This window comes from Podarcis filfolensis (assembly GCF_964270895.1).
Source record: "Podarcis filfolensis genome assembly, chromosome: 8".
Lineage (NCBI taxonomy): Eukaryota > Metazoa > Chordata > Lepidosauria > Squamata > Lacertidae > Podarcis > Podarcis filfolensis.
Window position 1 is genome coordinate 57,322,479 of NC_139611.1, and position 15,250 is coordinate 57,337,728.

General features: G+C 46.0%; 1 protein-coding gene and 1 long non-coding RNA gene across 2 annotated transcripts in view; one reads left to right on the forward strand and one right to left on the reverse strand.

Annotated features, from left to right (window-relative positions):
• Nucleotides 1-15,250, reverse strand: part of LOC310767883 — a 936,392-nt gene that overhangs the window by 802,922 nt on the left and 118,220 nt on the right. The gene's annotated exons all lie outside the window — the stretch shown is intronic.
• HPCA (hippocalcin) overlaps nucleotides 1-15,250 on the forward strand; it is a 28,881-nt gene that overhangs the window by 864 nt on the left and 12,767 nt on the right. Inside the window, exon 2 of the mRNA XM_083625376.1 lies at nucleotides 4,056-4,091. The gene's annotated coding sequence lies outside the window, so the exon portion shown is untranslated. The remainder of the gene's footprint in view (nucleotides 1-4,055; nucleotides 4,092-15,250) is intronic.

Genomic DNA, 15,250 nt, shown 5'->3' on the forward strand with positions numbered 1-15,250 from the left:
GCGGCCGGGGGTGGGGAGGGGGGCTGCTTCCTGCACAGGAGGGGAACTGCACTGGGAGAAGGGCGTCCCCCATCCCGTAGGAAGCGCAAGAGGGGCCCCCCACTCCCCGAGCGGAGAAAGGCCAGGCTCTCCCACGGTTGCACTCATATGTTGCTCCTCAGTTGCAATTCATGGGAGGTGGGTTTTTCATTATTTAATTTTTTTGCGAGGGGGTGTTGAAGAGGAGAAGGGCTGGGTAGAATGCATATGGAAAACGGGGAGGAATTCATTGTTCCCTCCCCAGGTTGATTAGAGGCACGCGTTGAGTATTTGCCCATGCAAATATGGGGCGGGGGAGCAGGAATGGGGCAGAGTGAAGGCATCCCATTTGGAGTGCCCCACAGCCCCGTGGGAAGGGAGAGGGCAGGGATTTCTCCATCCAGATGTGTTACGCAGCAGGCACCCAGCACCAGACGTTGCTCTTCCAGCCTCTCCATCCAGTGGGCTATACATACCTTTCTCTCTTATCTCCTTTTATTTCTTCATAGAATAGTAGAGTTGGAAGGGATCCTGAGGGTCATCTAGTCCAGCCCCCAGGAGCACCAAGTCTCCTTTCCTGAATCCGAGTGCAACCTTGATATATTGCAGTGTAGCATTGTCTTGAGCACCCCCCCCCCAAAGTGGAAGGAGTTAGTTCAGTTTCTAACCTAAGCCCCCTTGCTTACAGTATTCAGTTTCTGACCTAAGCCTTACCAATTGCTTACAGTGTATGATTAACTGATAGCTTTCACTGGCACAAGATGATGTGTTGACAGCTTCTAACTCAGATGGCCTTTTAAAAAAAGGATTCAATCAATATTTCTTTTAAAACAAACTCCCCCCAACCTTTCTATCCCACCTTTCTTCCACAATGGACCTCAAAATGGCACATGTAAAATTTCCAAGGGGTCCCTTCTCGGCGCTAAACTGACCCACACCTGTTTGGCTTCAGCAGCTTCCTGTATCACATGCCTCCAGACCCAGCCCTTTGCTGCTGACTCGTAGCCACAGTTTGAACCCACCCACCCCCAAGGCCAGAGGCAGTCTACCTGTGAAGATCTGGTGCCAGGAACAAAGAGCAGGGAAACAAACAATCACTTTTATGTGATTGAGGCAGGTGTTGGCTGTGAAAAAGGCAAATTCCATGCTAGGTGATTAGGGAAGAGATTGAAAAATAAAAGTACAATATCATAATGAGCTTTTGCAGATCTATGGTGCAGCCACAGTTGCAATACTGTGAGCAGTTTTGGTTGCCAAATCTCAAAGGGAATATTGGAGAGCTGGAAAGGGACCGCGATCAAGGCAAGAGCTACTTCCCAGCAAGGAAAGGTTACAACGTTTGGAGATTTTCAGTTAGGAAAAAAGTGAATGGGGGGGTGATAGAGCCGCCTTCCTGAATTTGCTGCCCGGGACTGATAGGAGTTGTAGTCCAGAGCATCTGGAGGGTACCCGGTTGGAGAAAGCTGTTGTAGAGGAATATAAGATGGTGTATAATGTGGAGAAAATGGGGGCAAGGAGGAGGATTTTCCCCCCTTTGTCGCAATTCTAGAACTCAGGATCATTTAGTGAAACCGAGTGGAGAGGAAACAGGCAAAATGAAGTACTCCTTCGTGCAGGAAATAGTTGAACTATGGAACTCACTGCCACAAGATGTCACGACGTCCACCAACTTGGATGGCTTTAAAAGGAAATCAAATAAGGAGGAGGAGAATGCTATTGGTGGCTACTAGTGCCAAAGGCTGTTCCCCGAATCACAAGTAGAGAGAGTTCCTATTGCGCTCAGACCCTGCTCATGGGCTTCCCAGAAGAGGCATCTGGTTGGCTACTGGTAGAACAGAATGCTGTACTGGATGAGACATTGATCTGATGTAGCAAAGTAGTTCTTGATGTGATCGTGTTTTATAAGCTGCTGGTGCAAATTCTCTGTAAAACTGAAGTAACATCAAAGCTCCCCTCACAAGTGTTTCCAAGTGTTTCGGATACTGTGCAGAATGGCGGTGGATGGGGAAATAGTTAAAGGCTCCCAAAAGTCTCTCTCTCTCTCATCCCAATATCTATGGGTATATGTTTTATGAGGGAGAAGTAGTTGTGTGTGTTCCATTTTTCTAGATGTTTTGTTTTTCGCAATAGCTGGCTGCGGGTGGGGGACATTTTTCTGGATGGATGTAGAGATGGAGATGCTTAAGGATCCACCTATGTATGGATACTGTTAACTGCTCTTCTTGGTAATCTGCAGACCTCTCTTGGGAAATGCTCTTTGTGTGGAATTTTTCATTGTGGATGGCAGTGATTGTTTGGTGCAGGGATCTAGCTGGGGGTTTTTGTACTTAAGCTTAAGGGTGCTTATGCTAGCAATGCACAATTGCAGTTTTTATTAAATCAAGGAGAAAGTAAGGTGACTGTAATGACTTTAAATGCCCTGGATGAAGGCTGAAAGAATTGCAGGTGCTCAATTAGCCTGGCACCTAAAAAACTGGCGCTAACACTTAGGCATCAGAAGAAGGAGATCCGCCCCCCGCCCACCTGCTCTGGATGGTTTGAGCAAAGCAGAAACCACTGAAAATACCTGCCCATGTTGATAACTGCAACTTGATTTACACATCAAGCAGAGTAAAGTGGTTCATTCGAGTGCTAGAATTCTGAAATGTGCCACCAGGCTGCTTTGGGAGATGACCCTTTAAAAAAAAAAAGGTGTGTTTTTAAATGCTCCATTCTAAAAGACTAAACTAAAACACCTCCCTGCTTGAAGAAAAGCAGCACATCAAAGAGATGGGTATGCTAACCCTTTCTGCTTGGTGAGCTTGCTTTCTACACCAACAGCTGGTGTCAAAATAACATTTGGTAGCAAAGGGAAGAATTTGAAGCATATCCATGCAGTTGGTGGGAGGAGTGGGTCTCCAGAAGTGAAATCATGTGCGTGCGTGTGTGTGTGTACAGTATATGCGCGGTGCTTTTTTCTAAAAAAATGTTTAGGGGTACTCTCATTTTGAGTCAAGAAAATCACCATTTTATAGTTCAAGTTGGGGAAAATAAATACAGTAAATGGACAAAAGTACAAAGATTCACAAAATGTTTAGGGGTGTGTGTTACCCCTGCGTCCCACAAAAAAAAGCTCTCTCTCTCTCTCTCTCTCTCTCTCTATATATATATATGTACACCCCCCCACACACACACACGAATGAGGTGATGAGATGGGTTATTTATGCAATTTCCCGCATAATTTTCCTGGAATCCTACTGGATCCTGCTTGTCGGTTTAACCATTGGAAAGTTAAGAGGATGTGAATAAGCAATTTGGATGACATTTTCCTTTGTGCATGTGCTCAAGGGATTGCGTCAGGAACTCCTGTGAACGCCAAATGTTGCATTGAAACAGACCCAGGACAGTTTTGGGCTTTGGGGAGAGTGTTTCCCTAGATCCTGCAGGAGAGGGCTGTAGCCTCCATGCTCTGATCTGGGCGCATAGACATCTGTCTGATCTTGCAACAAAACATTAGATTAGCTAGACCGTGGCTCTGCTCCAACCAGTCTTTCCTTATGTGTTGGGGTTTTTTGAGGTGTGTGTGTGTGTGTCCATTTTGAGCAAAGGGAATGGGAGTGGTGGTGAACCACATTGCACATTTCCTCTGCTCACCTCTCTTGCTCATTTCTTTTCTCCGCTTCCCCTCGCAACCCTTCTACAGGGTCCTCAAATGGGTTGCGGGGATTGTGGGGCTATGAATGCTCTCAGTAAGGATGACCAAATGATCAAGGACTGCCAGTTCATTGACTCTCCTCTAGCGAGCAGCCAAGCACACACCCCATACCGACCTGAACGAGAATCCCAAAAGGCAAGAGTATTGCTTGTCCATAATCTTTTCTTTTTCCTGCCTGCTCCTCTCTGGGGCCAGTACTAGGCATATTCACATGGCCAGTGGAAAGTGTTTAGTATCTGAGATGATGGGGAATGTATGGCTCACGATCTGGAGTCTTGGACTGAGTGGGCAGTTTGCTGCCAATTGCTGTTAAACTCTCTTGATTGAATTATTTCTTTTTCAGTGCCTCTACCTCCTTCCTGTATCTCATCTTCTTTGGGTGAGTATTGGATTGTCATTAAATGTGGTGTGTACTGTAGAGCTAAGGGACGCAGATCCTTGGCAGTTACAAAATGGAACATCACCCAAAATCCTTAATGGGGTGCTATCAAGGATAAAGGTGGAGAAATGTAATGTAATGTGTTTGGGTTCCTGGGGTCTCAGAAATACGACCAGTCATTCGACTTGTATTTATTAACGCTGCCTATTGCAACTTTCGCTGTGTGACCAAGAGATCTAGAAACTTTTAACAAATATGAAAGCTGAGATTCTCAGGATTCGTTGTGCCTCATTCAAATATGGAAGTGCGAAGGAAGTTGTAGAAAGAAGACCTTGCGGAGAGGAAGGAAGGAAATTCTTCCTGTTCAATACCAAACCCGACTGACAGGCTTCCAGCACAGCTTACTGAGAGAAGATTACAAATCACAATTGTACAATAAAGCTTGGGGGTGGTTTGCCTATGGAACAAGGCAGCTGTAGAGCAGATAAAACTGCAGCACTTAGAGAGGTAAAAAACTGATCAACCTAAGCTGAATAAACTAAAGGTTTATGAAATAAAGGTGTCTTTCCCTGGGGAGAATATTCCGGAGTCAGGAGGCCACACCTGAAAAGGCCCTACTGGTAAGATATGTTTTCTTCATCTAGCCCCAATCAACTGGCTGGGGATGATGGGATTTGTAGTCCTAAACGTCTAGAAGGTGTCAGATTGAGGAAGACTAGTTTAAAATAATGGCAACTAAGTTTCATTATGATCCCCAGAAAGTCTTAGAATAGAGCGGTGATGGCTTCTGGAACCTGGTAGCCTCCTGATAAGTGCAATTTACATAATGTCTGAGTTGTCAGCACATAGAAAATGGAACGTGTGTTGTCCATCATTAGGCAGGCATTTCCCATGAAAGTGGAATCAATTCTTTACGAAGTAGCAGAGGTGTTGTGTTCTGAGTTGTCTGCCCACTAGGTGGTGCCATCCATCCAGCACTGGGTTCTAGAGCAGAAAGGCCAAAATTCCTTAAGATTAGCCGGAAAGAGCTGAGAGTGGCATCCTTACAGACAGAAAACAACAACACCACCACCACCAACAACAACGGTGGTTGTTGTAATAGTAGTAGTAGTAGTTTGGATCCTTGCTACGTTAGGAATTCATTGCTCCATCCATTCAGAATCACGAACGTCTTCCTTGATTATCCTTTTTAAAGTCCAGATTATTGAGACTATAATTCCAGGGATAGTCTGCTGGAAGGGGTTAGTAAAATATGAATGAACCATCTCTCTCTCCCCTTCTGTCTCTCCATGATATTCTCTTTTGCTTTGCTGAAAATAAATTTCTGCTCAAAAGGGAGCTGACCCACTTCTGCTAAAGCTTCCAACACAAACATTGCTCAAGCCGCGTTCTTCCAGGGTGGGGCTCCGGGTGTGGGGGAGCCTTGTCTAAAGGATGGCCCCCTCCACATGTGATGAAAGAAACCCTTCTCCCCAGGCAAAACCCTGAGGGAGGCCAGGTATAAAGGAGGAGCAGGCTTTGCTGCTCCTTCTAACAGTTACAAGGAGGAGGAGAGATCTTGCCAGAACCTGTCTTCCATACCCTAATCTTGAAAGGCTGCCCCTGCAAAAAAAGATCCCCTAGCCCCCCCCCACTCCTGTGAAAGATCCAGGAGTCCTACACTGATCATGGTCACCAGAAAGACTTTGGCTTCATAAATCAGACCCCTGTTTTGTGCAAGCAAAGCCCCACACATCCCTGCTCCTGGATATGCTCAGCATTTCCAAGTCTGTATTTCTGCTTTGAATATATATTTTTAAGCTTGGGGTATGAATGGGAGAGAGGATGTGAGCTTTCTCCTGCAGGTAAAGCATGCACACGTCCAAAGGCAAACTTCTGGATATTGTTTTGCATGTAAATGACCCCTCCAGTGCACAGAGTACCTCATTGTTTTGGAGCGCGAGCAACCAGGAATGAAAAATGCAGGCCAACCCCTGTGCAAGGCCAGGGAAAGGAAAACCATTTCAGGTTGTTGAGTCTTGTAAGAACAATGGAAAAACCCTGCTGGATCAGACCAAGGCCCATCTAGCCCAAGCTCCTATCTCCATCAGTGGCCAGTTGAATGTCTCCAGGAGCACACTAAGAGAGTGTGAAGGTGGCAGCCACCCACTCTTGCCTCCCCAGCATTTCACATTCAGAAATAGAGCACCTCTGAACACAGAAGTTCCATTTAGCTGTCAAGGCTCATAGTTGCTGCTCTGTGGACCCATTCCATGCATGCATTTGTCCAAGGAGAGCCACGCCTTTGCTCAGTGGCAGAATGCACATGGAAGGGTCTCGATTCAGGCCCTGGCAGGATCTCAGCCAGCAGGAAGACCCATCTGTGCCTGAGACCCTCAAGAATCCCAGGCAGGCAGGCAGGCAGGCAGGCAGGCAGGCAGGCAGGCAGAGTGGACTTGTACATTTGCAGCTATTCTTCCGTTGGTGTGTTTTAAGGAGGCATCTTGTGATAGCAAGCTAATAAGTCTCTTGTGTGAAGCACTCCCTTTTTACTGTCCTGCTGCTGTGCGCAGGAGACAGGATACTGGGGTCGTGTCATCCCCTCACCCCTGCCCCAGGTTTGGGTGGGAAGCATCTTCTCCTGAGGATCTGCTGTGCCACTTTTAAATCTGACAAGGAGGGCTGCCCTTGAACCCTACGCGTGGACTTCCTGTGTACACGCATGGGTCTTCTGCACACAGTGCTGAAATGGGTGGTCAGCTTTGGGTGTGACTTCAAGTTGATCAGCCACTATGGCAAGAAAAGCCACACCTCCGTCCTTCCTGAAGATGCTGTGACTGATTGCAGCTCTCTGGGTGAGCCGACCAATCACTAGACAGCAGCTTAGAATGTCATTTCCTGACATCTCTGGTTACAAGGCTCTCAGGCCTGGGAAAAGTCTCAGGTGAGATTTTAGAGCAGACTTTGTTCACCTGGTGCCCTTCAAATGTTTTGGACTACAATTCCCTCTGTCTTGGCCAACACATCCAGGATATTGGGGTCCTGGTGGAAAACTCGGTGAATGTGACAATCTGGTGTGTACCTTCTACAAAAGGGCAAACTCTCAGGGGAAAGGTGCCCTTATCTATGCTGTGGCCATACGTGAAATACTGTTCTCAGTTTTGGTCCTTCCATTGTAGATCTAGGGAATGACAACCAAAATGTTCAAGGGGCCTGAGACAATTCTCCTTTGATGAAAGTTTTCAGCGTTGCTGGTTTGGGGGCTTTTGAGAGTAGGAAATGGGGGGTGTGGAAATGGGGGGCTTTGTAAAGTGATACATAGAGTGAAGAAAGTGGTTGGGAACATGTTAAGAACATAGGAACCTAAGAAGAGTCTTCTGGATCAGTCCAGCATCCTGTTCTCACAGTGGGCAGCCGGATGCTTTTGGGATACCCATAAGCAGAATATGAGCACAAGAGGCTCTCCTCCCTGGTGGCTTCCAGCAACTGGTATTCAGAACCATTAGTGCCTCCAGCTGTGGAGGCAGAGCTTAGCCCTTGCGGCTAGTAGCCTTCTGCTCCAAGCTTTTCTCCCTCTTTCACGATGGTGAACTCTGGGTTATCATCCAATGGAAGCAAATCTGAGCAGTTAAAAGGAAATACTTCTTCACACAGCACACGGGAAATGGTGAAGTTTGTTCTCACAATATTTGGTCAGCTTAGACTATTTAAAAGGGATTATTCAAAATACAGTGGTACCTCTGGTTGTGAACGGGATCCATTCCGGAGGCCTGTTTACAACATGAAAAGCCCGCAACCTGAAGCGCCAGTGTGGTGTAGTGGTTAAGAACGGTAGACTTGTAATCTGGGGAACCGGGTTCGCGTCTCCGCTCCTCCACATGCAGCTGCTGGGTGACCTTGGGCCAGTCATACTTCTCTGAAGTCTCTCAGCCCCACTCACCTCACAGAGTGTTTGTTGTGGGGGAGGAAGGGAAAGGAGAATGTTAGCCGCTTTGAGACTCCTTCGGGTAGTGATAAAGCAGGATATCAAATCCAAACTCTTCTTCTTCTGCGCATGCGTGAGTAGTGAAACCCAGAAGTAACCCTTTCCGGTACTTCCAGGTTGCTGCAGGACGCAACCTGAAAAAACGTAACATGAAGCAAATGTAACGTGAGGTATGACTGTAATGGAGCATGAGGCTGCCTATGGTTACTAGTTGTGATGATTGTGTACCACATCCAGGATCAGGGACAGTGTGCCTCTGAAGACTAGTTGCTGGGAAGATGTTGCAGTTGTGCTCATGCCTTGCTTATGGTAGGCTTCCCAGAGGCATCTAGGTGGCCACTAGGATGCTGGACTGAATGGGCCTTTAATCTGATCCAGCAGGGGCTCTCTTCAACAGAACAGAGGGGAAGAATATGTCTTTATATCCACTGCATGTATTTAGTTTTAACGGTTAGTTAGTTATCCTTCCCTTTCTCCAAGTGTGCTCAGGGCAGGGTGCACAGATCTCTCCTGTGCAAAATGTTTGTTCTTGCACAAGAACCCTGGGAGCTTGGTCAGGCTAAGTCACATGGTGGGGATTTGAACATGGACCCTCCCCAGTCTGACACCAGCCAATTCACCACACTGGTTGCTCGGCAATGGAAGGAGGCGAAGGCAGCCTCTTCTTCCTCTGACTCCATTCACTTGTGATGACAGTTGGGGAGACCAACAAGGAAGGAACAGAGGCAGCAGGATAGAGCCAGTGTGGCATAATGGTTAGAGTGTCAGACTAGGACCTGGAGACTAGGGTTCAAATCCCTGCTCAGCCAGGAAGCTCGCTGGGTGTCCTTGGGCCAGTCACTGCCTCTTAGCCTAGCCTACCTCACAGAGTTGTTGTGGGGATTAAATGGGGTGGCGGGGAACCATATACATCACCTGGAGCTCCTTGGAGGAAAAGGTGCGATATAAATGCAGTAAAATAAATAAGGTATGAACAGGGTCCCTTCCAAGCAAAGCCAACTGTCTGCCTTGTTACGAGTGCCTCTTCTGTTCTGGCCCCTCTGCTTGAGAATCAAGTGGATTCCACTCCCGGTTAGATAAGGGATTCTGGTTTCTCACCCTGCCCACAAACAAACACAGTTTTCCACTTCAAGGTCCCCTTAAGTGAAACCTTTCCATCTGAAGGGAAGTATCACTGCCATTAAGAGCAGTTTAAAAATGCATCAAGTCAGCCACAGCCATATGACAAGAAAATTAAGAGAGAGAAAAAAACCACAAGGAAATGTCCACCCACACACAGAAGCCAGGGTGTGGCATGCTATAATTTTTTCCTGCCTATGTAAACCAGTGGAAGAAAAAGGAGAAGCTCAAAGTGGTGGTTGGCTTAAAAATGAAGAGAGAAAAAATGTAACTCCTGCATCTAAGCTCAGTCATACATTCTACCTCATCCATTCCAATGGGATTTGAATGTTTCTAAGGCCTTTCAGAGCTCCTGGTGTATTCTTAGGAATGCTAGAAGGTTGAAACTGTCAGACTGAGAAGAAATAAAGACTCTGTGCAAAATCCTCCCTTTTTCTCCCCTGCCCACCATGTGAATACAAAGGAGTGTCAAAGGCATAGGGTCCTGTGTTTACAAAAGGGTCGCTCTTAGCATGGAGGAGGAGGAGCAGCCCTTGGCCAGAAATTTCATGGTGGTGGTGCAGAATCGCTGGGAACTATAGACAGATAGCCTGATTCATTGACAGGAAATTTTATAAGGAATTTGGAAGGAGTGCCCTCTGCTTTGCGCTCATTGACTAGAATACTGGAAAATGGATTTCTTAACCATAGAACTGTGCGGATTAGAACATGGCCTCCGCTGTTTCCTTATATTCTCGCAAGTAAATGGGCTAGAGACTTGACTTTTGTTTTTTAAATATTCAGGGAATTGATTTATTTATTAAAAAGAATTATATACCGCCTTATCTCATATCTCATATTATATATATATATATATATATATATATATATATATATGTGTGTGTGTGTGTGTGTGTGTGTGTGTGTGTATATATATATAATCACAGCGGTTTACAGCAATATAAAAATATGGAACCATACAGTTCCAAGAACAAACGGAGTTAAAAGAAGTTAAAACCAAAAGAATTTAAAGCAAACATCAGTAGAAGAGGCCTAGAAATATTTCTGTGAGGCAGGCCAGTTCTAGGTTTAAGGGGGCACTGAGGTAAGTCCCTCTTGGGGTGTCCCCTCTGCTATAGAGGGGAGTTTGAAGTTGCTTCTGGTAGGCAGTAGCAGCACGAGGCAGCTGGGCCCAAGCGCCCTTTATATTTCCCATAATGCCCTAGGGCAACATTCTAGGGCCATCTTGGTACATCTAATGGGGCCTAGGTTGTTTGGAGTTCTGGGCTGGAAAAATTATCTGAAAGTGGGAGAGAACAAGGGCAGGCATACAGAGCAAGCCAAGCTGGCTGCTGGCTCAGGGTTTTCCAGTAACCATAGGCAGCCCAATGATGAAGGCAGCTCTAGCAGTTGCTCAAGGGCATCCTTCACCAACCTGGTGCCCTCCAGCTGTTTTGAACTATGGCAGCCTTGCTGAGTGGGGCTAACAGGAGTTGTAGTCCAACACAGATGGAGCATGTGGGGTTGGCGAACACTCTTCTGGCATAACCTCCCTCATAGGATAGTTGTTAGGACAAATTGGGCAGGGGGAGTTCTTCGGAGAAAGTTAATTTTGCTGGGTTTTCAGCCTTGCCCTAACAAATAAATGAATCATCCCCATTCTCCACGGTGAGTCTGCAGGCTCCCTGCAGCTGTTGTAACATCCCATCCATTATCAAAATGGGGCTTTCTCCAACCTGGAGTGCTTCTTAGTTTGGAAACTGTTTTGTGTCCTGGAGGTGTCTCCTCCTCCCCTCCTCTCTGGTCTAAATATATTTTTGCTTTTAGAAGGAAGCTGCTGGGCAATGTGCTGGGCCCTGACCATCCAAATGGCGCCCTTTTCCTTCTGGGCCGGAACACGGACCCAGCCTAATTGCATCTGTGCTGTCATTCTCCTTGTGCAGCTGAGCTTGTATGAAAAATTGCGCAGCTGCGGCTGCTGTAAGAAATAGATGGAGGGGAAATGAATCCAGTCTTGAGAGCTTTCTTTTTCCCTTCCCCAAAAGGCAGGCTCATCTGATAGCTTCAAATCAGAGATCCGGTTTGAGCAGGGGTGGAAATAAAATGTGCTCTTGTATAGCTTTTTCTTTATTTATTTCTTATCACCCTCGGCTGATAAGCCAGTAGGTGAGAGAACAGGCTATGTTTTTGCAGAGAGCCAGTTGCTGCTTATTTGTACTGAGTTGGAGCCTCTTTTGTTCCAAGCAGCGTACAAATGTAATGAAAGAGCAAGGTTTAATTTCTGCAAAGAAAGACACCAGGGGATCAGTGCTGTGTGGAAGCTTCTTGCAAAGCTGACCTCTAAGCCGTGTGTGTGTGTGTGTGTGTGTGTGTGTGTGTGTGTGTGTTGCATCTTTTAGATTAAGCTGTGGTATGCATTGTGCACTTTGCACATGATCAGAGATGTTGTCTTCATTATTTCTTCTTCACGTTTATTCTAAGGTTGAGCTGTGGCTCAGATTAAGCTCAGTGACAGAGACTGCAAGCTTTTGGGGCGGAAAGACAAAATTAAAGGCAAGGTGAGGGGGGAGGCTGGGAGAAGGAACAGCATTGAAATGGGAGGTCCAGAGACATGTATCAGGAATGTGGAGGCCTTTTAATTCAGGACTGCTGCTTTGGTGATGGGAAAAACCTGTTCCCTGAGATTCATGGTGCCCTCTTTGAATAGCGTCCAGATATGTAGCAAGCCAGAATCTATTAATTTGTAATTACTAGATCAGTCTTCGTCAACCTGGTGCCTTCCAGATATCGCGGACTACAGGCTGGGGCTGATGGGAGTTGTAGTCTGGGATATCTGGAGGGCACCTGGTTGATGAAGACTGTTCTAGAGGCACAGTTGGAAGACCCTTTCCCCTTCACACACTTCCCTACCCCCTCTTCCTGCTAGTAATATGCGGACCTTTCATGAGGTCTCTAAGGGCCTTTCCACACAATGGCTATGTTCAAAAACCTTGGTGGACCACAGTTTGTGGAAACCAAGCCTTATGAGGAATGGTGGATGGAGCTGGGTATATTTAGCCTGGAAAAGAGGAGACTGAGAGGAGTATGATAGCCACATATAGCCACCAAATATCTAAAGGGCTGTCACATGGAAGACGGAGCAGGTCTGTTTTCTCCTGCTCCAGAGGGTAGGACACAAACCAATGGATTCAAGTTACAAGAAAGGAGATTCTGACTAAACATTAGGATGAACTTTCCGACAGTAAGAGCCATTTTACACCGGAATGGACTCCCGCAGAAGGTAATGCACTCTCCTTCACTGGAGTTTTTTAAGCAGAGGTTGTACGGCCATCTGTCATGGATGCTTTAGTTGAGATCCCTGCTTTGCAGGGGGTTGGACTAGATGACCCTCGTGGTCCCTTCCAACTCTACAATTCTATGATTCCTATGAACACAGAGGTTGCTCCTGCATCACTCCTGGCATGAGCAGCAAACCACAGATCCCTCGCGTAATGTTGCATCCAAACTGCAAATTAGCTCAAACAAACCACCTCTGGGAACAAGCCTTGTGGGTTTGTGTCATGGCTTGTTAGGAGCAAAACAAACTGCAGTCCCCCATTTCAGACAGAATGGTGGAAAGTGTGGGATGGTGACTTGTTGCTCCCACTGGCTGGTGGGGAAGGGCATAACCGGAGCAGTGTTTGTGTGCTCAGGAAACCATTAACTTCAACAATAAACTGCGAAACACCACAGGGATACTGTATACAAGAATAAAAATAAAACGAGTAAAAACAGATAAACTTCCATGGACCATGAGTTCCATCTGGCAGGTATGTACCTGGTCTGCACCACAAAGGAGGTCTCCCTAGATGATTGCAGGGAATGGGCATGTAGGGAGGAAGCAAGGTGGTCTTGCAGACAGCCTGGTCCCAAGTTGTTTAGGAATTTATAACCTTAAATTTGGCCCAGGAGCGTTACTGCAACACTGGTGTTAGATGTGGTATCCCTTGATGTGGGAATGCAACCAACGAGGCAGGATGTGATCTAGCAACCATTTTGTGGCTGTTGCAAGTTCCTTGTTGATGACATCTATGGAGTACTTTGTGCAGGTTTTAGTATTTACAAGACGATGATTTATGTATGTATTGAATTTATATCCCACATTTCCTCCAAAAAGCTCAAGGTGGCATAGTACATGGTTCCCCACCACCCTCATTTCATCCTCACTACAACCCCATGAGGTAGGTGAGGCTGAGAAGATTGCAAACGAGCAACAAAGACTGGATTAGAAGGCATAAACTTTACTGAGCCACGTGTTGCTTCCCAACAGTACACAAAATGGAAACTGGTCAGATCTTAACTTCCTTTCCCTGCTGGTGCCACCCAGTACTGATTCCCCCCATACTGACATTTCTAAATCACTTCAGTTCCTGTTCATGTTACAGAGGTAGCCTTGCAGTGTGTGTCCGTGAATGGAGGAGGGAGCAGGCACAATGCTCTTTGTCCCAGAGCAGATTCCCAAAACGGTGAGCCACTCACCTTTGCTGCTGCTTATAACTTAGGGGGGGAGGAATGTATCTTGATAAGCGAGGCCTCCCTTGACAGTAGCACCTGGCATTGCTACATCCACAGCTTGGAACTTAGTTGACTGATGTCTGTTGTTGTTTAGTCGTTTAGTCGTGTCCGACTCTTCATGACCCCATGGACCAGAGCACGCCAGGCACTTCTGTCTTCCACTGCCTCCCACAGTTTGGTCAAACTCATGTTAGTAGCTTCAAAAACACTATCCAACCATCTCGACCTCTGTCGTTCCCTTCTCCTTGTGCCCTCCATCTTTCCCAACATCAGGGTCTTTTCCAGGGAGTCTTCTCTTCTCATGAGGTGGCCAAAGTATTGGAGTCTCAGCTTCAGGATCTGTCCTTCCAGTGAGCACTCAGGGCTGATTTCCTTAGGAATGGATAGGTTTGATCTTCTTGCAGTCCATGGGACTCTCAAGAGTCTCCTCCAGCACCATAATTCAAAAGCATCAATTCTTCGGCGATCAGCCTTCTTTATGTTCCAGCTCTCACTTCCATACATCACTACTGGGAAAACCATAGCTTTAACTATATGGACCTTTGTTGGCAAGGTGATGTCTCTGATTTTTAAGATGCAGACTAGGTTTGTCATTGCTTTTCTCCCAAGAAGCAGGCGTCTTTTAATTTTGTGGCTGCTGCCACCATCAACAGTGATCACTGCCTTGCCGTGGCGAAGGGGTTTGAATAACACAGAGAAGCTATGAACTATGCCAAGCAGGGCACCCAAGGCTGGTGTCTAAGTGGCAGCAAAGCCCCTTTCCCCAAATTTGGTTGGTGCAGCTGCCTCGCCCCTCTATGGAGAAGCATGACACACCAGTTATCCCTGCTTTGGTCATCTCTAGGTTGTAGTTCTGTAATCTGTCATAGGTAGGGTTGCTTTTTAAAAATAAGAAGAAGAAAAAGAAAGCTCTGCTGACCTAGAATATTTATTCATTTATTTTGTAGCATTGTTAGGTCACCCACCCACCAAGTCCTCTGGGCAGGTTACTGACTTCAACAAATGCAGAGAGAGAGAGAGAGAGAGAGAGAGAGAGAGAGAGAGAGAGAGAGAGAGAGAGAGAGAGTCAGTCAAAAACAATATCAGTGCATTATTAATACCATGTTTAATAATATGCCTCTTGGCAATTAATTCTTTCAGCTTTCAGAGTTGCTTGTGTTCTGCGTAAGCTGGATTTATCAGAAAATCTAATAAATGAGCACAGAATGTGGATTCCTGAATATCTGAGCTTTCATTTAAAAAATTAAAAAATAAAATAATCAGATGTTAGTTTGTGTATGGAAGTCCAAATAAAAATTAAAACTATTGTGTACTTTCCTGAGGAATTGACAAAAGGTAGAAATGGGAGAGAAAGTTGATTCAGTTCACAATTAAAATAGAATGCACCTAATTTGCTCTTTCTAAAACATGTGAACTGAGACAGCTTTCCTTCAAAATTCACAGGTCTGTCTCTGAATTTTGCAGTGCAGATATCCAACCATGTAATATATATAAAAAAAGAGTAAAGTGTGCATAAGCTGCGCATATAAAATGCATTGTGTTA